Here is a 21,099-nt window from a genome sequence, read left to right on the forward strand (position 1 = left end):
GTAGTTTAGAAATGCTGGCATTCAGGGCCAGGGATCGAGGGTGGCTAGGTCGGAATTTACGCTTTCTCTCAAATGTTTGTGAGATTTTAAGGTGTTTACTCCACTGCAGTTCATGCTTTGCATGCAGGTTGTGCTAAGGTTCAGAACGTTAATGCCTCGCTTCAGGCTCTGATGGCACAGCGTGCAAACCACTCGGGTCTTGTCATGCCAGGGAACTCCTTGAAGAAGTGCCATGCCAGGGAACTCCTTGAAGCTGCCTTTGGGGTGCTCGGTCCCAGATGGCGGCGGTCAGTAGCAGGCGGAGTCTCTTGGCGGCGGGTGTTCTGATTTTGCCCACTGCTCCCTCTTTTGCTACGCTGTTGGCTCGGTCTCACCACTGCCTCTTCCTCCGAACTGTGAGAGTCAGTGGCACGACCTTCATTCCATGTGGGGTCTAGGACCTCATCGTCCCCTGCATCGTCTTCCACCCAGTCTTGATCCCTGACCTCCTGTTCAGTCTGCACACTGCAGAAAGACGCAGCAGTTGGCACCTGTGTTTCGTCATCATCAGAGACGTGCTGAGGTGGTATTCCCAGTGGCGTAACTACCAGGGAAGCAGCTGCTTGTGTGACAGTTTATTTTCAAGTTCGTTAAATATCGATGTCTTACTGTTCAGGGCCCCTTCACGGCAGTTGACCAGGCCCCCTCGCTAATGTGATCTTATCTTACTGTCTCCTAAAGTCTTCTGATGTGTCTGGGATTCAAACCCACAACCTCCAAAGTATCAGTGGCAAAGCATTTACCCTCACAACCATAAAGGCTGCATTACAACTGTTATAGCTGGCTAAGTGTACATCTATACACATGACAACTGCCCCAACACACCCAGCACTGCTATATCTCTATATGACAGCTGTCCCAGCACACTCAGCTCTGCTATATCTCTATATATGAGCAGCTGTCATGTGTATAGATGTACACTTAGCCAGCTATAACAGTAGAAGTCTCTGATTTTTTCAGTCAGCAGCAAGGCTTCTCTTATGGTCTTGTGGTTAGATGCTTTGCCTCTGATACAGAAGGTCGTGGGTTCGAATCCCAGCAGAAACTTTTTTTGAAATACAAGCACTGACTCCATATATGGACATACAGGGCGGGACACAGGAAGAGGCTGCATCGCATCGCTGACATGGAGGTAAGTAGAAGTGTTTATTATTTTTTTTTAAATACCCGACTGTTACTGCCATGGGGGGAGCGGGGGGCACTTGATACTTGCACATGGGGGGAGGCACCTGATACTGGCACATGCGGGGGGGGAGAGAGAGACACCTGATACTGGCACATGGGGGGGGAAGAGGGGTTGGCACCTGATACTGGCACCTGGGGGGGGAGGAGAGGCACCTGATACTGGCACATGGGGGGAGGCACCTGATACTAGCACCTGGGGGGGGAGGGGGGGTTGGCACCTGATACTGGCACATGGGGTTAGAGAGGCACCTGATACTGGCACCTGGGGGGGGAGAGGGGTTGGCACCTGATACTGGCACCTGGGGGGGGGGTTGGCACCTGATACTGGCACATGGGCGGGGGGAGAGGCACCTGATACTGGCACATGGGGGGAGGCACCTGATACTAGCACCTGGGGGGGGGAGGGAGGGTTGGCACCTGATACCGGCACATGGGGGGGGGGGGAGAGAGGAACCTGATACTGGCACATGGGGGGGGAGAGGGGTTGGCACCTGATACTGGCACCTGGGGGGAGGGGGGGTTGGCACCTGATACTGGCACATGGGGGGGGGGAGAGAGAGGCACTTGATACTGGCACTTTTTTTGTGGGGGGGGGTGTGGCACTATGATACTGGGGCATGTGGGGGGGGGGGAGGAGAGAGGCACTTGATACTGGCACATGATGGGGGGGCATTATGGGGGACACTAGGCCGGCAGCCTATCAGAGGCCGGACACTGAGGGGAATCTACTGGGGCACTATATATGGGGCATTTTATACTGGTACATTATGGAGGGCACTAGAAGGAAGGGGGGAGAGGAGCACTATGGAGGCATTTACTGGGGGCACTATATAGGGGTATTTTATACTGGGACATTATGGGGGCACTATGGGGACATTAGCTCAACTGGGGGCATTACAAGGGGGTATTTTTGCACTGTCACATTATAAGGAGAATTATTACTACTGGGGGGGGGGGGCATTATGGTGGGCTTTATTACTCCCCCATGGTATGACCCCCTAGTAGCAGCACCAGCCTCTCCCTGCTCTGCTATCCCTCTGCCCCTTCTCCAAATCCTTATTATGAAATCTTTCTCATTAGGATAAAGCACAACATCAGCTCCGCCGAGCCCCCGGCCAAGTGTTGAAGTGGCGTCCGAGATCCCCAAGGGCCAAGTAACTGTAAGTTTTCATGTGAAATATGTTTATGTTATACACATATAGCATCCACTGTGCCCCACAATATACAGTATACCGCTACACTGTGCCAAAGGAGTGGGGTTTACACAGGAGGAGGGAGGTGCGAAGCGCGCTGGGGGGGCCCTTACAAATATTTCCTGTGGGGCCCAGTCACTTCTAGTTACGCCCCTGGGTATTCCCATGTCCTCATCATCAGGAAACATAAGTGGTTGTGCGTTAGTGGATTCTATCTCTTCCACCCCTGGGGAAGGGCTAGGTGGATGCCCTTGGGAAACCCTGGCAGCAGAGTCTTCAAACAGCATAAGAGACTGCTGCATAACTTGAGGCTCAGACAGTTTCCCTGATATGCATGGGGGTGATGTGACAGATCGATGGGCTTGGTTTTCATGCGCCATCTGTGCGCTTTCTGCAGAAGACTGGGTGGGAGATAATGTGAACGTGCTGGATCCACTGTCGGCCACCCAATTGACTAATGCCTGTACCTGCTCAGGCCTTACCATCCTTAGAACGGCATTGGGCCCCACCAAATATCCCTGTAAATTCTGGCAGCTGCTGGGACCTGAGGTAGTTGGTACACTAGGACGTGTGGCTGTGGCAGAACGGCCACGTCCTCTCCCAGCACCAGAGGGTCCACTAACACCACCACGACCATATCCACGTCCCTTATTAGATGTTTTCCTCATTGTTCCCGTTCACCACAATTTTGAGAATGGCAAATTTGGGAATGGTTTTTCAACCCAGAACAAAAACTGTGCTTTTACGGTCACTACAAATAACTTGACCAGCTAAAACAGTACAGATTTGGTTGAATATAAATGTGAGGCCTATTTTTTAGGCGCTGGGTGACAGGCTCAACTTGCCCCTGATGTAGTATATGGCCAAAAAATAACCAGACTGTTGATGGTTAACCACCTCAGCCCCCAGTGCTTAAACACCCTGAAAGACCAGGCCACTTTTTACACTTCTGACCTACACTACTTTCACCATTTATTGCTCGGTCATGCAACTTACCACCCAAATGAATTTTACCTCCTTTTTTTCTCACTAATAGAGCTTTCATTTGGTGGTACTTCATTGCTGCTGACATTTTTACTTTTTTTGTTATTAATCGAAATTTAACGATTTTTTTTGCAAAAAAATTACATTTTTCACTTTCAGTTGTAAAATTTTGCAAAAAAAAACGACATCCATATATAAATTTTGCTCTAAATTTATTGTTCTACATGTCTTTGATAAAAAAATAATGTTTGGGTAAAAAAAAAATGGTTTGGGTAAAAGTTATAGCGTTTACAAACTATGGTACAAAAATGTGAATTTCCGCTTTTTGAAGCAGCTCTGACTTTCTGAGCACCTGTCATGTTTCCTGAGGTTCTACAATGCCCAGACAGTACAAACACCCCACAAATGACCCCAGTTCGGAAAGTAGACACCCTAAGGTATTCGCTGATGGGCATAGTGAGTTCATAGAACTTTTTATTTTTTGTCACAAGTTAGCGGAAAATGATGATTTTTTTTTTTTTCTTACAAAGTCTCATATTCCACTAACTTGTGACAAAAAATAAAAACTTCCATGAACTCACTATGCCCATCAGCGAATACCTTGGGGTGTCTTCTTTCTAAAATGGGGTCACTTGTGGGGTAGTTATACTGCCCTGGCATTCTAGGGGCCCAAATGTGTGGTAAGGAGTTTGAAATCAAATTCTGTAAAAAATGACCAGTGAAATCCGAAAGGTGCTCTTTGGAATGTGGGCCCCTTTGCCCACCTAGGCTGCAAAAAAGTGTCACACATCTGGTATCTCCGTATTCAGGGGAAGTTGGGGAATGTGTTTTGGGGTGTCATTTTACATATACCCATTCTGGGTGAGATAAATATCTTGGTCAAATGCCAACTTTGTATAAAAAAATGGGAAAAGTTGTCTTTTGCCAAGATATTTCTCTCACCCAGCATGGGTATATGTAAAATGACACCCCAAAACACATTCCCCAACTTCTCCTGAATACGGAGATACCAGATGTGTGACACTTTTTTGCAGCATAGGTGGGCAAAGGGGCCCATATTCCAAAGAGCACCTTTCGGATTTCACCGGTCATTTTTTACAGAATTTGATTTCAAACTCCTTACCACACATTTGGGCCCCTAGAATGCCAGGGCAGTATAACTACCCCACAAGTGACCCCATTTTGGAAAGAAGACATCCCAAGGTATTCGCTGATGGGCATAGTGAGTTCATGGAAGTTTTTATTTTTTGTCACAAGTTAGTGGAATATGAGACTTTGTAAGGGAAAAAATAAAAATAAAAAATCATCATTTTCCACTAACTTGTGACAAAAAAATAAAAAATTCTAGGAACTTGCCATGCCCCTCACGGAGTACCTTGGGGTGTCTTCTTTCCAAAATGGAGTCACTTGTGGGGTAGTTATACTGCCCTGGCATTTTCCAGGGGCCCTAATGTGTGGTAAGTAGGTAAATGACCTGTGAAATCCGAAAGGTGCTCTTTGGAATGTGGGCCCCTTTGCCCACCTAGGCTGCAAAAAAGTGTCACACATCTGGTATCGCCGTATTCAGGAGAAGTTGGGGAATGTGTTTTGGGGTGTCATTTTACATATACCCATGCTGGGTGAGATAAATATCTTGGTCAAATGCCAACTTTGTATAAAAAAATGGGAAAAGTTGTCTTTTGCCAAGATATTTCTCTCACCCAGCATGAGTATATGTAAAATGACACCCCAAAACACATTCCCCAACTTCTCCTGAGTACGGAGATACCACATGTGTGGCACTTTTTTGCAGCCTAGATGCGCAAAGGGGCCCACATTCCTTTTATAAGGGCATTTTTAGACATTTGGATCCCAGACTTCTTTTTACGCTTTAGGGCCCCTAGAATGCCAGGGCAGTATAAATACCCCACATGTGACCCCATTTCGGAGAGAAGACACCCCAAGGTATTCAATGAGGGGCATGGCGAGTTCATAGAAATTTTTTTTTTTTGGCACAAGTTAGCGGAAATTGATTTTATTTATTTTTTTCTCACAAAGTCTCCCTTTCCGCTAACTTGGGACAAAAATTTCAATCTTTCATGGACGCAATATGCCCCTCACGGAATACCTTGGGGTGTCTTCTTTCCGAAATGGGGTCACATGTGGGGTATTTATACTGCCCTGGCATTCTAGGGGCCCTAAAGCGTGAGAAGAAGTCTGGAATATAAATGTCTAAAAAATTTTACGCATTTGGATTCCGTGAGGGGTATGGTGAGTTCATGTGAGATTTTATTTTTTGACACAAGTTAGTGGAATATGAGACTTTGTAAGAAAAAAAAAATAATTTCCGCTAACTTGGGCCAAAAAAATGTCTGAATGGAGCCTTACAGGGGGGTGATCAATGACAGGGGGGTGATCAATGACAGGGGGGTGATCAGGGAGTCTATATGGGGTGATAACCACAGTCATTGATCACCCCCCTGTAAGGCTTCATTCAGACGTCCGTATGCGTTTTGCGGATCCGATCCATCTATCAGTGGATCCGTAAAAATCATGCGGACGTCTGAATGGAGCTTTACAGGGGGGTGATCAATGACAGGGGGGTAATCAATGACAGGGGGGTGATCAGGGAGTCTATATGGGGTAATCACCCCCCTGTCATTGATCACCCCCCTGTCATTGATCACCCCCCTGTAAGGCTCCATTCAGATGTCCGTATGTGTTTTGCGGATCCGATCCATGTATCCGTGGATCCGTAAAAATCATACGGACATCTGAATGCAGCCTGACAGGGGGGGTGATCAATGACAGGGGGGGGTAATCAATGACAGGGGGGGGTAATCAATGACAGGGGGGTGATCAGGGAGTCTATATGGGGTTATCACCACAGTCATTGATCACGCCCCTGTAAGGCTCCATTCAGATGTCCGTATGCGTTTTGCGGATCCGATCCATCTATCAGTGGATCCGTAAAAATCATGCGGACATCTGAATGGAGCTTTACAGGGGTGTGATCAATGACAGGGGGGTGATCAGGGAGTCTATATGGGGTGATCAGGGGCTAATAAGGGGTTAATAAGTGACGGGGGGGGGGGTGTAGTGCAGTGTAGTGGTGCTTGGTGCTACTTTACTGAGCTACCTGTGTCCTCTGGTGGTCGATCCAAACAAAGGGGACCACCAGAGGACCAGGTAGCAGGTATATTAGACGCTGTTATCAAAACAGCGTCTAATATACCTGTTAGGGGTTAAAAAATCACATCTCCAGCCTGCCAGCAAACGATCGCCGCTGGCAGGCTGGAGATCAACTCTCTTACCTTCCGTTCCTGTGAGCGCGCGCGCCTGTGTGCGCGCGTTCACAGGAAATCCTGGCTCGCGCGAGATGACGCATATATGCGTGACTCTGCGCAGGGCTGCCACCTCCGGAACGTGAATCTGCGTTAGGCGGTCCGGAGGTGGTTAAATGCACTTCGGTGACACAGGCTCAGCCTGCAGCTGATGTAGGATATAGCACAAAATAACCAGACTATTGATGGTTAAATACACTTGGTGATAGCTTGTGCTGGCGCACCACAAGTCACAAAATGGCCGCCGATCACCCCAGAAAAAAGTGATATAAAAACGCTCTGGGCAGCCTCAAAAAAGTGAGCAAGTCGATATTAGCACTTCAATGATCCACAGCTGCAGATCGATCACAGAATGAAGTCTTTTGGAGGAGTTAATCTGCCTAATCTCGCCCTAACGTCCCAGCTGCAACCTCTCCCTACGCTTGTATCAGCAGAGTGACGTGCAGCGCTACGTGACCCAAGCTTATATAGAGGCTGGGTCACATGCTGCACTGGCCAATCACAGCCATGCCAATAGTAGGCAAGGCTGTGATGGCCTCTTGGGGCAAGTAGTATGACGCTTGTTGATTGGCTGCTTTGCAGCCTTTCAAAAAGCGCCAAGAATGCGCCGAACACCGAACCCGAACTTTTACGAAAATGTTCGGGTTCGGGTCCCTGTCACGGACACCCCAAAACCCCACTATACAGTTCGGGTTCGCTCATCCCTACTCATAGGCCCAGTAACGAAGTCCGCCAGAGGGCATCAACACATCTTAGTCATTCTAGACTACGCCAATCGGTACCCGGCCAAACTTATAGCTAAAGAGTTAATGGAGATATTTTCTCGAGTAGGACTACCTAAAGAGGTTCTGACCAGCCAAGGGACGCCTTTTGTGTCCAAGGTGATGAGGGAACTCTCTAAGTTGCTGTACATAAAACAACTACGGACCTCCATTTACCATCCGCAAACGGACGGTCTGGTAAAACGGTTTAACCAAACATTAAAAAATATGTTGAAAAAGGTAGTGTCTAAAGATGGGAAAGACTGGGACCTCCTTCTGCCCTATCTCATTTTCTCAGTGCGAGAAGTATCCCAGGCCTCTACTGGATTCTCGCCCTTCGAACTGCTATATGGCAGACACCCTTGCGATCTCTTGGATGTGGCCAAAGAGGCGTGGGAACAACAACCCACTCCACATAAAAGTGTCATTGAGTATGTTACCCAGATGCAAGATTGGATAGAGACAGTGTTGCCTCTTGTTAGGGAGCATATGGAGGGAGCTCAGCGAGCCCAGAGTCGGGTCTATAATCGGCAGGCTCGGGTCCGGATCTTTAACCCGGGTGATCAGGTTTTGGTTCTGGTGCCGACCATGGACAGTAAGTTCCTGGCTAGGAGGCAGGGGCCCTACGAGGTACTCGAGAAAATTAGAGATGTAAACTACAAGGTACACCAGCCAAAGGGGGGTGTATGTGACACAGTGAGGGGTTGTGTCTGACAAGGCAGATATTTTCCTCCCAGCATGTGCGGCTGGGCTGGTTTTCAGCCAGGTGAGGTCAAATACCGGACCGAAGTTTAAGTGCCGATCCGGGTTTTGGCAGCACCTGGCTGTCCTTAAATAGGCAGCTGGGCTCAGCAGAGATGTCTCTGTTTTTGGGATCTGAAGCTTTGTGCCGTGCTGGAGGGCTGAGAGCCACATGCTGGGGAAACAGGCCCCTAAAGCCTGCTGTGGACTACTGGAGGCACAACTGCCAGCAAGGTGACTTGTGTTATATGAAATTTCCATTGTGTGTAAATTAACACAAATACTGCAAAGTTACGTGCTGTTTTTGTGCAATTGCCTCAAGTGTGAATAAACACTAACGTTTTGAGTTAAGAACTTGTATTTTACCTCTGTATTGCGCCCGCTTACCCTATCTACCAGAGCGAAATCCCACAGGGGTATTAATATTTATAAGAAATCATTTTCATTAAGAAACACTGGTGAAATTCAAGGCAGAACTCTTCACATAGTACAATGTATAATGATCATGATTGGTAGCAAATACATTCAAAAAGAGCATTTCTACATTTGTAGGTGCTATATCAATAACAGGAGAACACACCCCGCAGCAAGTACAGTGGTTCTGTCCAGTGAGCAATGACATCACAAACTGTCTCTATGATGTAACATTCCAAACGTTCTATCGCTAAGGGAACGGAACCTTCTGCCAGTAACCAGTGGACTTAGTGACAACCCACTACCACATTGCTTCATCTTCACACCACAGCAGGCGGTAAGTTAATTGCATGGGTACTAAAACAAGGGCTGTATTACATTTGTGACAATAGGACCTGTTCCTGGTCACTTATGTGGGCATGGGGTGACTGTACCATATGAAGAGTTGTGCCAGCTGTCAGACAGCGCTTAAACATCTCAGGTGCTGATGTTTCTGAGAGGCACCCTGGGGAGACTAGATACAACAAAGTTATTCCGAAAGACGGATAAAGCCTGTATGGGGTCCCTCTCCTGGACAGGTTGGGGAACTGAATTAATAAATAGGTTTCACATGCCAGTCTTAGTAAAAGCCCGCTGGTGAAAGAAGCAACCAATTTATTAGGAGGGGAAGGGTTTATAATAAATTTCTCACATCTGTGAGGCCTGTGCACCATAACCTGAAAAATAATCTACCTACTTGCTGGCGTAGGTTTCAGCTGTAATTTATGTCACTTTTCTGGCATCAATTGCATTAAATGTGCCAGTAGTTGTGGCCCCATCCCCTTTCTCTAAGTTTCGCCCACTTTTTTTCATTAGCAAGAGTGGCGTAAAACATTAAAAGTTGCAAAATACCACTTGCACAAATTTTGTGGCTTTTTACACCCAAAACCTTTGTAAAGCCTTTGTAACTGGTTTTTGGTTATTTGCTCGCCATAGACGGTGAAGTTTGTGCTGTTATTGATGAGGAATTTTGCACCAAGATGAAGATTCTTATTGAATCCCTTTTCCTGGATGGGGTCTATTGGTCTTTGGTTTAACAATATGTTTCCAGTTTCCTAAAACCTAGTGGTTGTGATAGGACTGATTTTACTGCTCTTATTACTGGTAAATTATTAACATGTTATGTGTCTCATTGCAGTAAAGCCGTGGATAGGAAGGATGACATCACAGCTACAGAGACCGACCGTCTGATAGCCCAGCTCGACTGCCCGCCTCTCCTGAAGACCCCTCAGCTTTTTGAGAGTTGGGTGGAGGACATCGTCTCTGGAAAGAGGGTCCCATAGATGCACCCCAGCAGTTTGAGCGTCACTCCTATAACAACCATTGCTCATGGCGTGGTTTCAGTGGGGAGGTCCTTGTGTTGGGATGCACCTCTGGACGGCTGTCATCATCCTATTAGTTAGATAGTGTGTGTGTGTTTGTGTGTATCTATGTGCTTGTGTGTTTGTGTGTGCGAGTGTACGTGTGTTTGTGTGTGTTTGCTTGTGCGTGCATGTGTGCGCACGTGTGTGCGCTTGTATGTGTGTGTATTTGTGTGTGCACGTGTTTGTGTATGTGTTTCTGCGTGTATATGTGTGTGCAGGCATACATGTGTGTATGTATTGGCAAATAAGCCAATAATAATGCGTGAATGATTAGATGAAATGGCTGCTATGAGGCAGCCAGGAATGGATGTCTAACATCCCATGATCTCTGCAGCTTATCTGTAGACTTCATGAAGTAGGGGCTGTCTAAGGGGCCATTTCTGGGTAGGTAGGTCAGATAGTTACGGTAGTTAACAAAAACATGGGAAATACACAAGTGTAAGAAAATGAAATGAAAAATAAAATAAATCAATTAATTCCACCACTTTGCCTATCCTTAATATTCTTTTGATTCATTCTTAAACATATATTATACAATAGATTGTACTGTACTTAAAGGAATTGTGTCATCTTATACATTGGGGGCAAATCGTTAGCACTTGGCTATTTTCGTCAGTCCCATAGAAATGAATAGAGGGCAGCAGCGCATCCTTGGTGCGGCCTCCTTCACTTTGTGTGCTCAGTTCAAAAGATAGGTGCGGGTCCCACCTCTGAGATCCAGTCCAATCTGAAGAACAGGGCCCCAACATAAATGAAGAGCATGCCATGCATGTGCATCGTCCTTTCTGTTCCCTGATATGGGGCTACTGAAAATAGCCGAGGGCACAGACCCAACCCTGTCAAGCGGCGATGGGAACCTCTTGAGCAGCGGGACAGCCTCTGTTTCATCAACCAATCAATTTGCTCATCTCTAATTAGAACCTAATAATTAATACACACAACCACTTTCATGCAACTTTGCATCAAACAGTGGTTACATGAAAAATTTGATTAAAATTCAAATTTGCTAATAAGATATACTCCACAGAAAAACGTAAAATCTGAGGAGTTCTTTCATACATAACACACATGTCTAGACTGAAGATTTTGTATGGACAGGAGAGTAAAATGTAAACCTTATTCATGTTCATATGTTTTTAGTGTGTTTGGTGCGATATACAATGCACGCTTTCAGTAGCTAATGTAATATTCCTGAAAAAAACGACCCATTTTTGGCCCTGAATATTTTAAATGCTCATGTTTCAATAGCCATAGGCTATATTAATTCTGCTTATGGCCTATTGTCTCAAATTGAACCTTTATTTTTCACTTTAAAAATACTAATAAACAAAAATATTAGTGTTAATGTTTCAAAAACGCCTAAATGTGATATCAAAATATTCAAAGCTCATATGTGTTTTTGTTTTTATTTTTTCCTTTTTTTATATTTTGCGGAATGTTTGAGATAGTGGTATATATATATTCTGATAATAGATAAACTATTGCAACCATCAGTAAAAGAAACATTTTCAACTCAGATCATGAAAATAATAGAAAATCTCCAATGTGAACCACACTGGATTTTAGGAACACTTGACGTCAATTCATTGTACACAGTAATCAATCATGAACAAGGCATTAATGCTTTAACTTCACAATTGGAAAAAAGGAGTGAACTTCAACAAGAACAGATAAATGTTTATAAAAAAAGGAGTACAATACATACTCACTCATAATTATTTTGTCTATGACCATACTTTTTATTTACACACAAGAAGAACTGCCATGGGTACCAGGTTCGCCCCCAGTTATGCCAATCTGTTCATGGCGGAATGGGAAGATCACTTTACCACATTTCTCCCAAGCTGGGGGAGGACCTGGTACTCTGGCATCGTTACATAGACAATATATTTTTTATTTGGAACAAAACAGAAGATGATCTTACTAGTATTTTTCCTTTACAGGTATTTTATTTAGCTTCTTCCCCCCCCCCCTTTGTTCGGGTTCCGTTCCCCCCGTTTTTCTTGCCCTTCTTGGCGCTTTTTCTCTGCCTGTGTGGTCTCTTGGCTCTTACCTTGTCTGCGCCGCTTGGTGCTCTCCGTTCGTCTCAGGCGGCCGAAATCGCGCGAGATTTCGGCCGCCATTTCATCTCCTTCCTGCTGCGGCGTAGTTTCGCGCTCTCTGCGCTTAGGAATCGGCGAGATCTTGCGGGATTTAGCGGGATTTCGGCCGTTTCTTGCCTGTGAGCGCCGGAGTTTCTTCTGTCCCTGCAGCATCTATCTGTCTGCTCTCAGGTCCCTCGATTCTTATATATTCTTATATATTTTCACCAGTTAGCCTCTCCTTTGTTTCCCCTTCACATTATCTTACCTGGGGAGTGATTAATTAGTAATTATTTAGTGGAAGTAAAAACGTATTCAGTTGCTGACTCATTACATCATGTCTAGGGACAACATACATGGGAGTAGCCCTGTCCCTGAGGGTTTGGATGTTATCCCTCATGTCCAGGAGTCAGGCACCATGTTTTCTGATGCACAGTCCTTAGCGATTCAACGCTCTGTGGCTGCTGCAATTCAGGCCGCTAGGGGATCTATGTCCTCAGCCATTTCCAGCTCCATTTCTGAGGCCCTTATGGCTGGTCCTTCCTCCTCCAAACCTGAAAAGGGGTTACCAGCCTCCAGAACCAATACAACTGGTGGAGCTATAGCCACCCAAGATGGCGCGCATCGTTCGCGCAACAGAGCCTACGCCCACCAGGCAGAAAAGGCGAGGCAATGGAAATGCGCCAGAGCGCAGCATGAGAGTGGTTCGGTTTCCGAACTTGAATCTTATGAGGAGGCTCAGTACCAGTCTTCGGACTTTATAGATATGGAGGAGGAGGATTATTTGGATGCAGACCGTCCGGGTCCATCCTCAGTACCTGCTACACTACCTTCTGCATCCATTGAGGTTTCTCTGGAATCCTCGGCTATTTTGGATCCTGCGGGTGAACCCCTTTTTGACCCTGATGCACTCCATCATCCGAGGTCGGCGGAGTGGCTCCCATCTTCGCATGTGGCCAAATACCTAGAGGCCCGTGTGCGCCAACCCCTTTCTAAGGAGGCGCGTAATAAGCTTAAGGCTGAGTGCCCCAGACCTATTATCCCCAACAAGGTCTGTGAAACGCCCGTAGTAGATCCGAAGATGTGTCAGTTCCTATCAAAATCGGGCTGGAACCCTAGAAAGGGCCTTGAATCGGCCTTGAAGTCCTGTCAGGACAAATTATTGGACCTTTTGGGCCCACTTACTAAAATATTTGAACTGGCGGAGTCGGCCAGAACCCAGAATGCTCTGGTGGATCCGGAGGAGCTCCGGGGATGGGTACAACAAGCCGTGTGTATCACGGGCAACGTAAATACCTCGCTCTCTATCGAGAGACGTAAAGCAATCCTCTTCAAATATGAGCCTAAGCTCTCTAATTTAGCTTGACAGAGGCAGGTAAAGAGTGTCAAGGATTGCTATTTGGAGATTCCTTCATTAAGGATCTGTCCCGGTTTGTAGGAGCTTTTACTGCCCTTGATAAGGCCCAGACATCGATGAAGCGAGTCTTCCAGGGATGGGTCTCTAACAGGGCCGGCAGCTCTAGGGGCCGCCTGTCCGGCCGTTCATCATACCAGACCAGTGGTTCGGGTCGAGGCTCCTTCTCATATCGTCCCTTCAACCAGTTCCGGCAGCCGCCCGCCTTCTTCCCCACCCGCGGATCTTCATGGCGTTCACGTGGAGCCAGAGGTTCATCTTCTAGACGCCCTTTCGGTAAGTCGTATACCAACGTCTTCTTTGATTCCTTGGGTGGGGGGCAGGCTCCGTCTTTTTTCCCATGTCTGGTCAACCATCACGGCCGATCCATGGGTTCTTGCTACCATCCAAGGGTTTCACATAGAGCTGGTTTGCTCCCAGATCCAGGTCCCTCACCCACATCCTGTAATTCTCCCATCCTCAATGCGCCTGCTGTTGCATCAAGATTTGACTGCACTATGTCAGAAAGGCGCCATAGAGCGGGCTCCCTCCTCATCCGAGGGTATCATAAGCAGTATGTTCCTTGTGGCCAAAAAAGGGGGCCAGATGCGACCCGTGATCAACCTCCGGGCACTAAACGCCTTTGTGCGATACCGGCACTTCAAGATGGAGGGCATCCACCTCCTCAGAGATATGCTCCTCCTGGGGGATTGGATGGTCAAATTAGACCTGAAAGATGCCTACCTGACAGTTCCGGTTGCCGAATTGTCCAGGGATCTCCTTTGTTTCCTCTGGGACGCGGAAGTTTGGAGATTCACATGTCTACCCTTCGGCCTCTCTTCGGCCCCTTGGTGCTTCACCAAGATTCTGCGCCCAGTTGTATCCTGTCTCCGAGCTCGGGGGATTCGCCTGATTATTTATCTGGACGATATCCTCATCATGGCCCATAACCCTTCAGTCCTTCCTACGCATCTACAGTGGTCCATGGATCTGTTGTCTCAGTTGGGATTCCTCCTCAACCTGGAGAAGTCGTCGCTTACTCCTGCCCAGTCCATCGAATTCTTGGGCTTCACTATCAATTCGTCCACAGTGTCTCTCAGCCTTCCGTCTGCCAAGGTTCATGCCATCCGCAAGGAACTTCTTCATACTCTGTCTCTCCAGCAGGTTCCTCTTCGGCATCTTGCCCGAGTCATAGGCCTCCTATCCTCGTCAATTCAGGCTGTGTTTCCGGCTCCCTTACACTATCACGGCATGCAGCGTCTCAAGATTGCTCACCTCCATGCGGGAGCATCTTACATGGATTTAGTCGTCTTGGACGAGTGTAAAGGGGGAAATATTAATCACCACTATTTATGCAAATATCGATAATTAATATTCCTAAATAGGAGGAGCCGTCTATTGATGACTCCGCCTATTTATACCTTTATATAATATTACAATACTTTGCCTTCACTCTACACTAATCACTACACTAGCTGCATGCGCCTTACTAACTCACTACCGCTAACAAGTACACGCTACACAAAGGGTACAAATATTACGGTATTTATTATCGCCTGACGCACACGATATACAGTAAATACACAGCACTACACATATACAATCCTAAACTACACTACACGTTCCCAAATTCCACCCATAAACTATCTATACAATTCACACATACAAGTATATTCACAGCCCACCCACCTGGTTCTATTTACTATCCCTATGGGGTACGACGAGGGTTAACTATGAAATATTACAAGGTAACTAAGGTATCAGGGCAGGGACTAGGGTCAATAGGGTTACAAGGGGCAGTATGGGGTCAGGGATTTAAAGGGTAAAACGTTGGTGGGATAGTGGTAGGGATCAAGGGTAATAATAAGGGGGTAAATCAGGGGTTATAGGGTTCAGGAGTTATAGGGTTATGGGGAGGAGTGGGGGTTCGTTGGTGGGATAGTGGGGGGTTAATGGAGTGGGGGTTCGTTGGTGGGATAGAGGGGTTAATGGAGTGGGGGTTCGTTGGTGGGATAGAGGGGTTAATGGAGTGGAGGTTCGTTGGTGGGATAGAGGGGGGGATAATTAATCCTTCTGCTCGTTGCCTAGGGGATGCTCGTCGTCCTGGGGATGATCCTTCAGTCAGGGTGGGCAGCCGGCCCTCTTCTGCCGGAGGGGGGGGGGGGGGCGCGTTGTCCTGAGCGCCGATGCTCTCTCAAGGTGGGGGCCCCGATCCTAACTCCGGAGTGCCGGGGCCGCCGGATATTTATCCCCGGCGGCCCGCACTCCCGCGCGCCCATCCGAGCCACGAGGGCCGGTGCAGTGATATGACGTCACTGCGCCGGCCCGCGTGCTCACATCGGGGACGCGCTTCTGACAGACAGGCGGGAGAAGCCTTTGATCTCCCGCCTGCTGCACCTAGCATTCCGGACAGTGCGATAGTAATCGCACTGTCGGAATGTGCATAATAGAAGGAGGAGAGGCTTCTCCCCTTCTTCTATCATGCGTAATTATCTCCAGCGGCGCTGGGGATAATTACAACAAAGGGCTCAGATTCTGTTGAATCTGAGCTCTTTGTAACCATCAGGATGACCGGACCCTTGTCCGGTCATTCTGATGCAATTAGCCAGATTGCATCGGTGCGAATGCTTGGGGCACATTCACACCGATGCACCTGGTTTCAGGTGTAGGAGGGGGGGGGGAATATATATAATATACATGCGTATGGATGCTCGGGGCACATCCATACACATGTATACATCAATATTAGGGACAGACATATCTAGAGGGGGCACATTATTATATGAGGGGGCACAAGCCCCTACATCACAAGCCCCTACATTATAAGGGGGCACAAGCCCCTACATTATAAGGGGGCACAAGCCCCTACATTATAAGGGGGCACAAGCCCCTACATTATAAGGGGGCACAAACCCCTACATTATAAGGGGGCCCGGCTCCCAGGGGGCACATATTTCCCACAGTGGCCACCATGAGCCCCTGGGGATCACCATGGGCAGACGTGCGCAGATGCTGGGCACATCTGCGCACATCGTCCCATGATGCTGTGGTTAATGTATGCACATATATACAATACATGCCCGCACGTGTTTGCAGGCATGCATGGATATATATGCATACGTCTCAACCGTTCCTAAACAATCCCCCTGTTGTCGGACTATATAATACGACAATATAATGGGGGAACGGGTTGAGATATATTTGCCCCCCCCCCTCAACCCCATCCTGGGTGGAAGTTCAGGAAGAACTGTAGTGCACACTGATCTTTAGGTACTTAGACATCCCTAATCCAGCTTCCTCCGACCTGCCCTTCACCGTAACCTACTCCTCCGTCCACAGGATACACCGTCTTCTTCTTGACATCTTTAGGATACCACACACCCACAGTCTCTCGGTTAACTGGCCTTTCTTTAACAGTCTTTTAGTGTCGGCCATCCCCACTTTGGAGTGACCACACCCCCACAGTCTCTCGGTAACTCTGCCGATCTTCAGGTATGGCCCGCCTCCAAGGAATCTGGAGCGGGTTCACCCTCGCAGTCTTTATCTTTTGCAGTCTTTCAGTGTCGGCCACCCCCACTTTGGAGTGGCCACACCCCCACATTCTCTCGGTAATTCTGCCGATCTTCAGGTATCGTCCCCCCCCCCAATTCTGGAGCGGGTTCACCCTTACAGTCTTTAACTGGCCTTTCTTTAACAGTCTCTTGGTGTCGGCCACCCCCACTTTGGAGTGACCACACCCCCACAGTCTCTCGGTAGTTCTGCCGATCTTCAGGTATGGCCCGCCTCCAAGGCATCTGGAGCGGGTTCACCCTCACAGTCTCAGTCCTAACTTTCTTCTATCCAACGTCTGTTTCCATCTTGATGGGTGCGGTTCTCCCGTGGACAGATTAATAGGTCTTTACCAGGCAGGTCAAACTCTTAAGCGGTGATGTCATAGTACCTAAATTCTACTGCGGAGAACACCTCCGCCACACTACACCTCCAGCCCTTCCCTTAAGAACTTCACCGTTCCAGGGTTCAAGGTGGCAAATGGCAAACAAAGGATGCCTGTCCCTATCGTGACCTAACCTTATCCCCATTCACACAAAATACATGTCACATTCCTCCCAACACCACCAAATTCCATTAAATGTGTGTACCCATAGAGACTCATGCAACCTGGCATAACTCTACACCTCCAAAGACACCGGTAGGTCGCAGACCCCCGTATCAATGGGAAACGACTATAGGATGCAAATGTGTACAGCCAAATATAGGCTGTCACACATTTGCACCTAGAGTGTCTATGGGTACGCAATCGACCGACAAACAAAATCAATAAATACAATACAATGTGCTATGGGGTTTCAGGGTAGTACAAGTTATACGTCCCGAACCCTCATAGGAAACAAAGTGTGTCCATACAATATTTGGCTTCAGGAACAATGTTTGAGTTATGTCCTGAGCCTCCTCCTCCGGATAGTTCTGTAAAGTTCTGTCTGGTTCTGGTGTATTTGGTCAATAAGTCCCTTGACCCTTCGATACACAGTCTAGATGACCAGAACCAGAAGAAGTTTCACTGGGTGAAACAAGTGATAATAAGTTCTTCCACCCGAACGTCTCCCAAGTCTTCCTCCAGAGCCTTAAATAATGCTCCCGCTGGATTGTGGCACAGTCTTCCATCTCTAGAACACCTCTAGGCAGAGGTCGCTTAGTTGCCAAAATCCAGTGGGATCCTCTGGAACCTCACAACAGTGTCAGGGGGAATAGCTGGCCTCTTCTGTGGCATCTCCTGGGTTTTTCTTCCGCTCCATATAAAACCACACCTATGGCAGAAGAAAATACCAGGCGCTCCCGGGGGAATTTCTCCCCTAACTGTGCGATTAAATTTAAAAATTCCCAGCACCAATACCTTTGACCCATGGGTAGAGAAAGGTATTGGGCTGCCCTTTATCTCACAGGACCCCTCATTATCCCAACACTGGTGTCTGAACACCCTCTACACATCCCTCTGCAGCAACAGATAAGGATGGCCACCCTACTAGGTTAGGATAACTGGAGTTCTGTGGACAAAGCACCATCTTGTTATTGATGGCACCGCATCCCCGTCCACCCATGTGTACCCAGGCTGATTTCCCCCTGTGATCCCATCTTGTGGAGGCCCGCAGAACCAATGGCATGGGCATGCCCTGGCTCCCCAGGACCCCACAACACAAGAACACAGTCCACACTCTGCTGCCAAACACTCTGCGTCCAATCCCTATCAGAGCTGTGCTGCCTGCTCGGACTAGAATTAAGTGCGCAGCACAACATTACACCAATGTTGTCTGTCCGCCCCAGTCCCCAGCGCAACACAGCCCTACCGAAAACCTTGAGCAAAACAGTGTTACCCGTATCGATCTGAGACCCTGGTTGCCCAGAATAATATCACATCATCCTTTGTATGCTGCATGGAGAAGGTCCTTATGCCTTCTCCCGACCAGCAGGATTTCCCGTGTGATATTATCTGCTCGCGAACCTATACGTTCTCGATCCACAGTATAACACTGTTCCACTCCAAGGGGACACAGAATGAAACAAAGACAGCAGACGGGACTTACAACACTACATAAATCAGCATGGTAGAACACATCCGTAGACATGGACTACCACCATCAACATCAAGAAAAACGTACAAACAGATAACAAAAACACACAACATGGACATACACAGGGAACAAACGGTGTAACAAATAGTACAGGGGTGTCAAATGTTGCCTAGCCTAGCCTGGCCACTCTGACCCCTCAGCAGCTGGTGATGCTGCCGAGAGGTAACCCCGTTATGGCCAGGCTGACTAGACCCCACTGCACAATTTCTTACCTGGCTGATACTGTTGGACACATTGCAATTACTTGCACAAGGGCAATTCCTTGCAATGTGTCCTTTGTTCCCACACCTGAAACACGTGACTTGGTTTCCTGTCCTGTGTGTTATGTTCCTATCTGTTTTGCAGTGTCTCGCTATGTGACCTAGGCCACCACATGCAAAACATCTGTAGTTTGCTCTGCATGGCCCAGGTCCGTCTACACTGCAGCCGTGCTCCCTTCTCCTGAATTGTTCCATCCTCAGGGACGCACTCTTCACGTCAGTTCTTTTTCCCAAAGTCAGGGAAAAATCTCTGTTAGTCGGGTCCGGCTTGACCTGATGATTTGACCGGTCACAGACTACTCTCCCCCCTTGTGGCCCTGCATAGGGCAACGTTTTGGGAGATTCCGACCCTGGCTTTACGGAAAAAGAAAGGGCCGGCACCAACTTGGTGATAACCTGTTGCATGCCAGACATTAGCTGGGACCTTACAGCAACCTCAGCCTTCAATTTGGCTACCATCACGTCAGTAGAGGCAGTCCGCTCCTTGAAGGCCTTGACCTCAGTATAAGACTGAGTCAACTTAGCCTCAATTTCCTCCTTCTGCCTCTGCAGCTCTACTAACTGTGACTCTATATTAGCCACCTGCGCATCTCGGTCAACAGTAGACTGCACATTCTCTGCCAGCTGTGCCCGCAATGCCGAAACCTGGTCCGAATTACTGGTACAGCACTGGCAGTGAATGGCCGGAGGAATTGTCTCCATTGACTGAGACACCAGCGCAACTTCCTTTGGCTTACAGATGCTAGCCTCAAACGTATGAACGAGTTTGGCTAGCATCCGAAGCCGTTTGGTGGCCTTGTTCAACACCGTCCGTTTGTTAACACAAAGCTTGTCGTAACTACAAGCCTGTGCCAACAAATCGGACCACAGCATTTCTGCTGACTTGTATGTAGTGGGGAGGATGGGGTTAAATGTGCTGTGTCTGCTCAAGTGTTGCAGTGTGGGGAAGTCCATACTCACCGTTTGATGAGCGTCCATCTTCTCCTTGGGGCCGTACCTCTTCGTCCTCGCAGCTGCTTGGAAGAAGTCCATTTTCCCGGATCGCCTCTTCCCGACCAGCCGGACTTGTACGCCGCTCCCACGAAGATGGATCTCCTTCAGTGACGTATCCTCTTCTCCCTTGCAATCACTTGAGCGATGCAGTGACATTTTTCTGAGCCTCCATCTTCTTGTTGGTGCCGTACTTTTCCGTCCCTTGCAGCTGCTTGAAAGAAGTCCTTTTCTTCCGGATCGCTTCTTCCCGACCAGCCGGACTTCTATGTACCTCCAACGAAGATGGATCTCTTTCCGTGCCTTCTTCTCTTACCCCAGCGACGGTGACCGTGTAAAGCAAATACAAAAATATTAATACACAGATAGATTATAGATTCTCTGCAAAAAGATTTTGTTTTATTTCTGGTACTCTAAGGGAAGTATCGCTTCTCCTGTACGAATTATCGGGTCCTAGACGCGCAGACCCTCCGCTGACCGCGTCTCTCCTGCCCGCTAATTCACAGTACCAGCGACCCTCAGACTTAAGACTAAAAACAAACGCAAAATCCACGCAGTGGGCCTGGCTCGCCAATGTAAAGGGAGAATATTAGTCACTAATATTTATGTAAATATCAGTGATTAATATTCATAAATAGGAGGAGCCGTCTATTGATGACTCCGCCTATTTATACCTTTATATAATATTATAATACTTTGCCTTTA

At 47.7% G+C, this 21,099-nt stretch overlaps 1 long non-coding RNA gene across 1 annotated transcript; it reads right to left on the minus strand.

Annotated features, from left to right (window-relative positions):
- Positions 1 to 3,003: 3,003 nt before the first annotated feature.
- On the minus strand, positions 3,004 to 20,690 carry LOC120991857. The gene is made up of 3 exons (XR_005776838.1): positions 20,552 to 20,690; positions 15,203 to 15,206; positions 3,004 to 3,014 (listed from the first exon to the last, which is right to left on the minus strand). It is a non-coding gene; the product is annotated as an uncharacterized LOC120991857 (long non-coding RNA).
- Between the last annotated feature and the right edge of the window lie 409 nt (positions 20,691 to 21,099).

The sequence above is a fragment of the Bufo bufo genome, chromosome 2, assembly GCF_905171765.1.
Source record: "Bufo bufo chromosome 2, aBufBuf1.1, whole genome shotgun sequence".
Classification (NCBI taxonomy): Eukaryota; Metazoa; Chordata; class Amphibia; order Anura; family Bufonidae; genus Bufo; species Bufo bufo.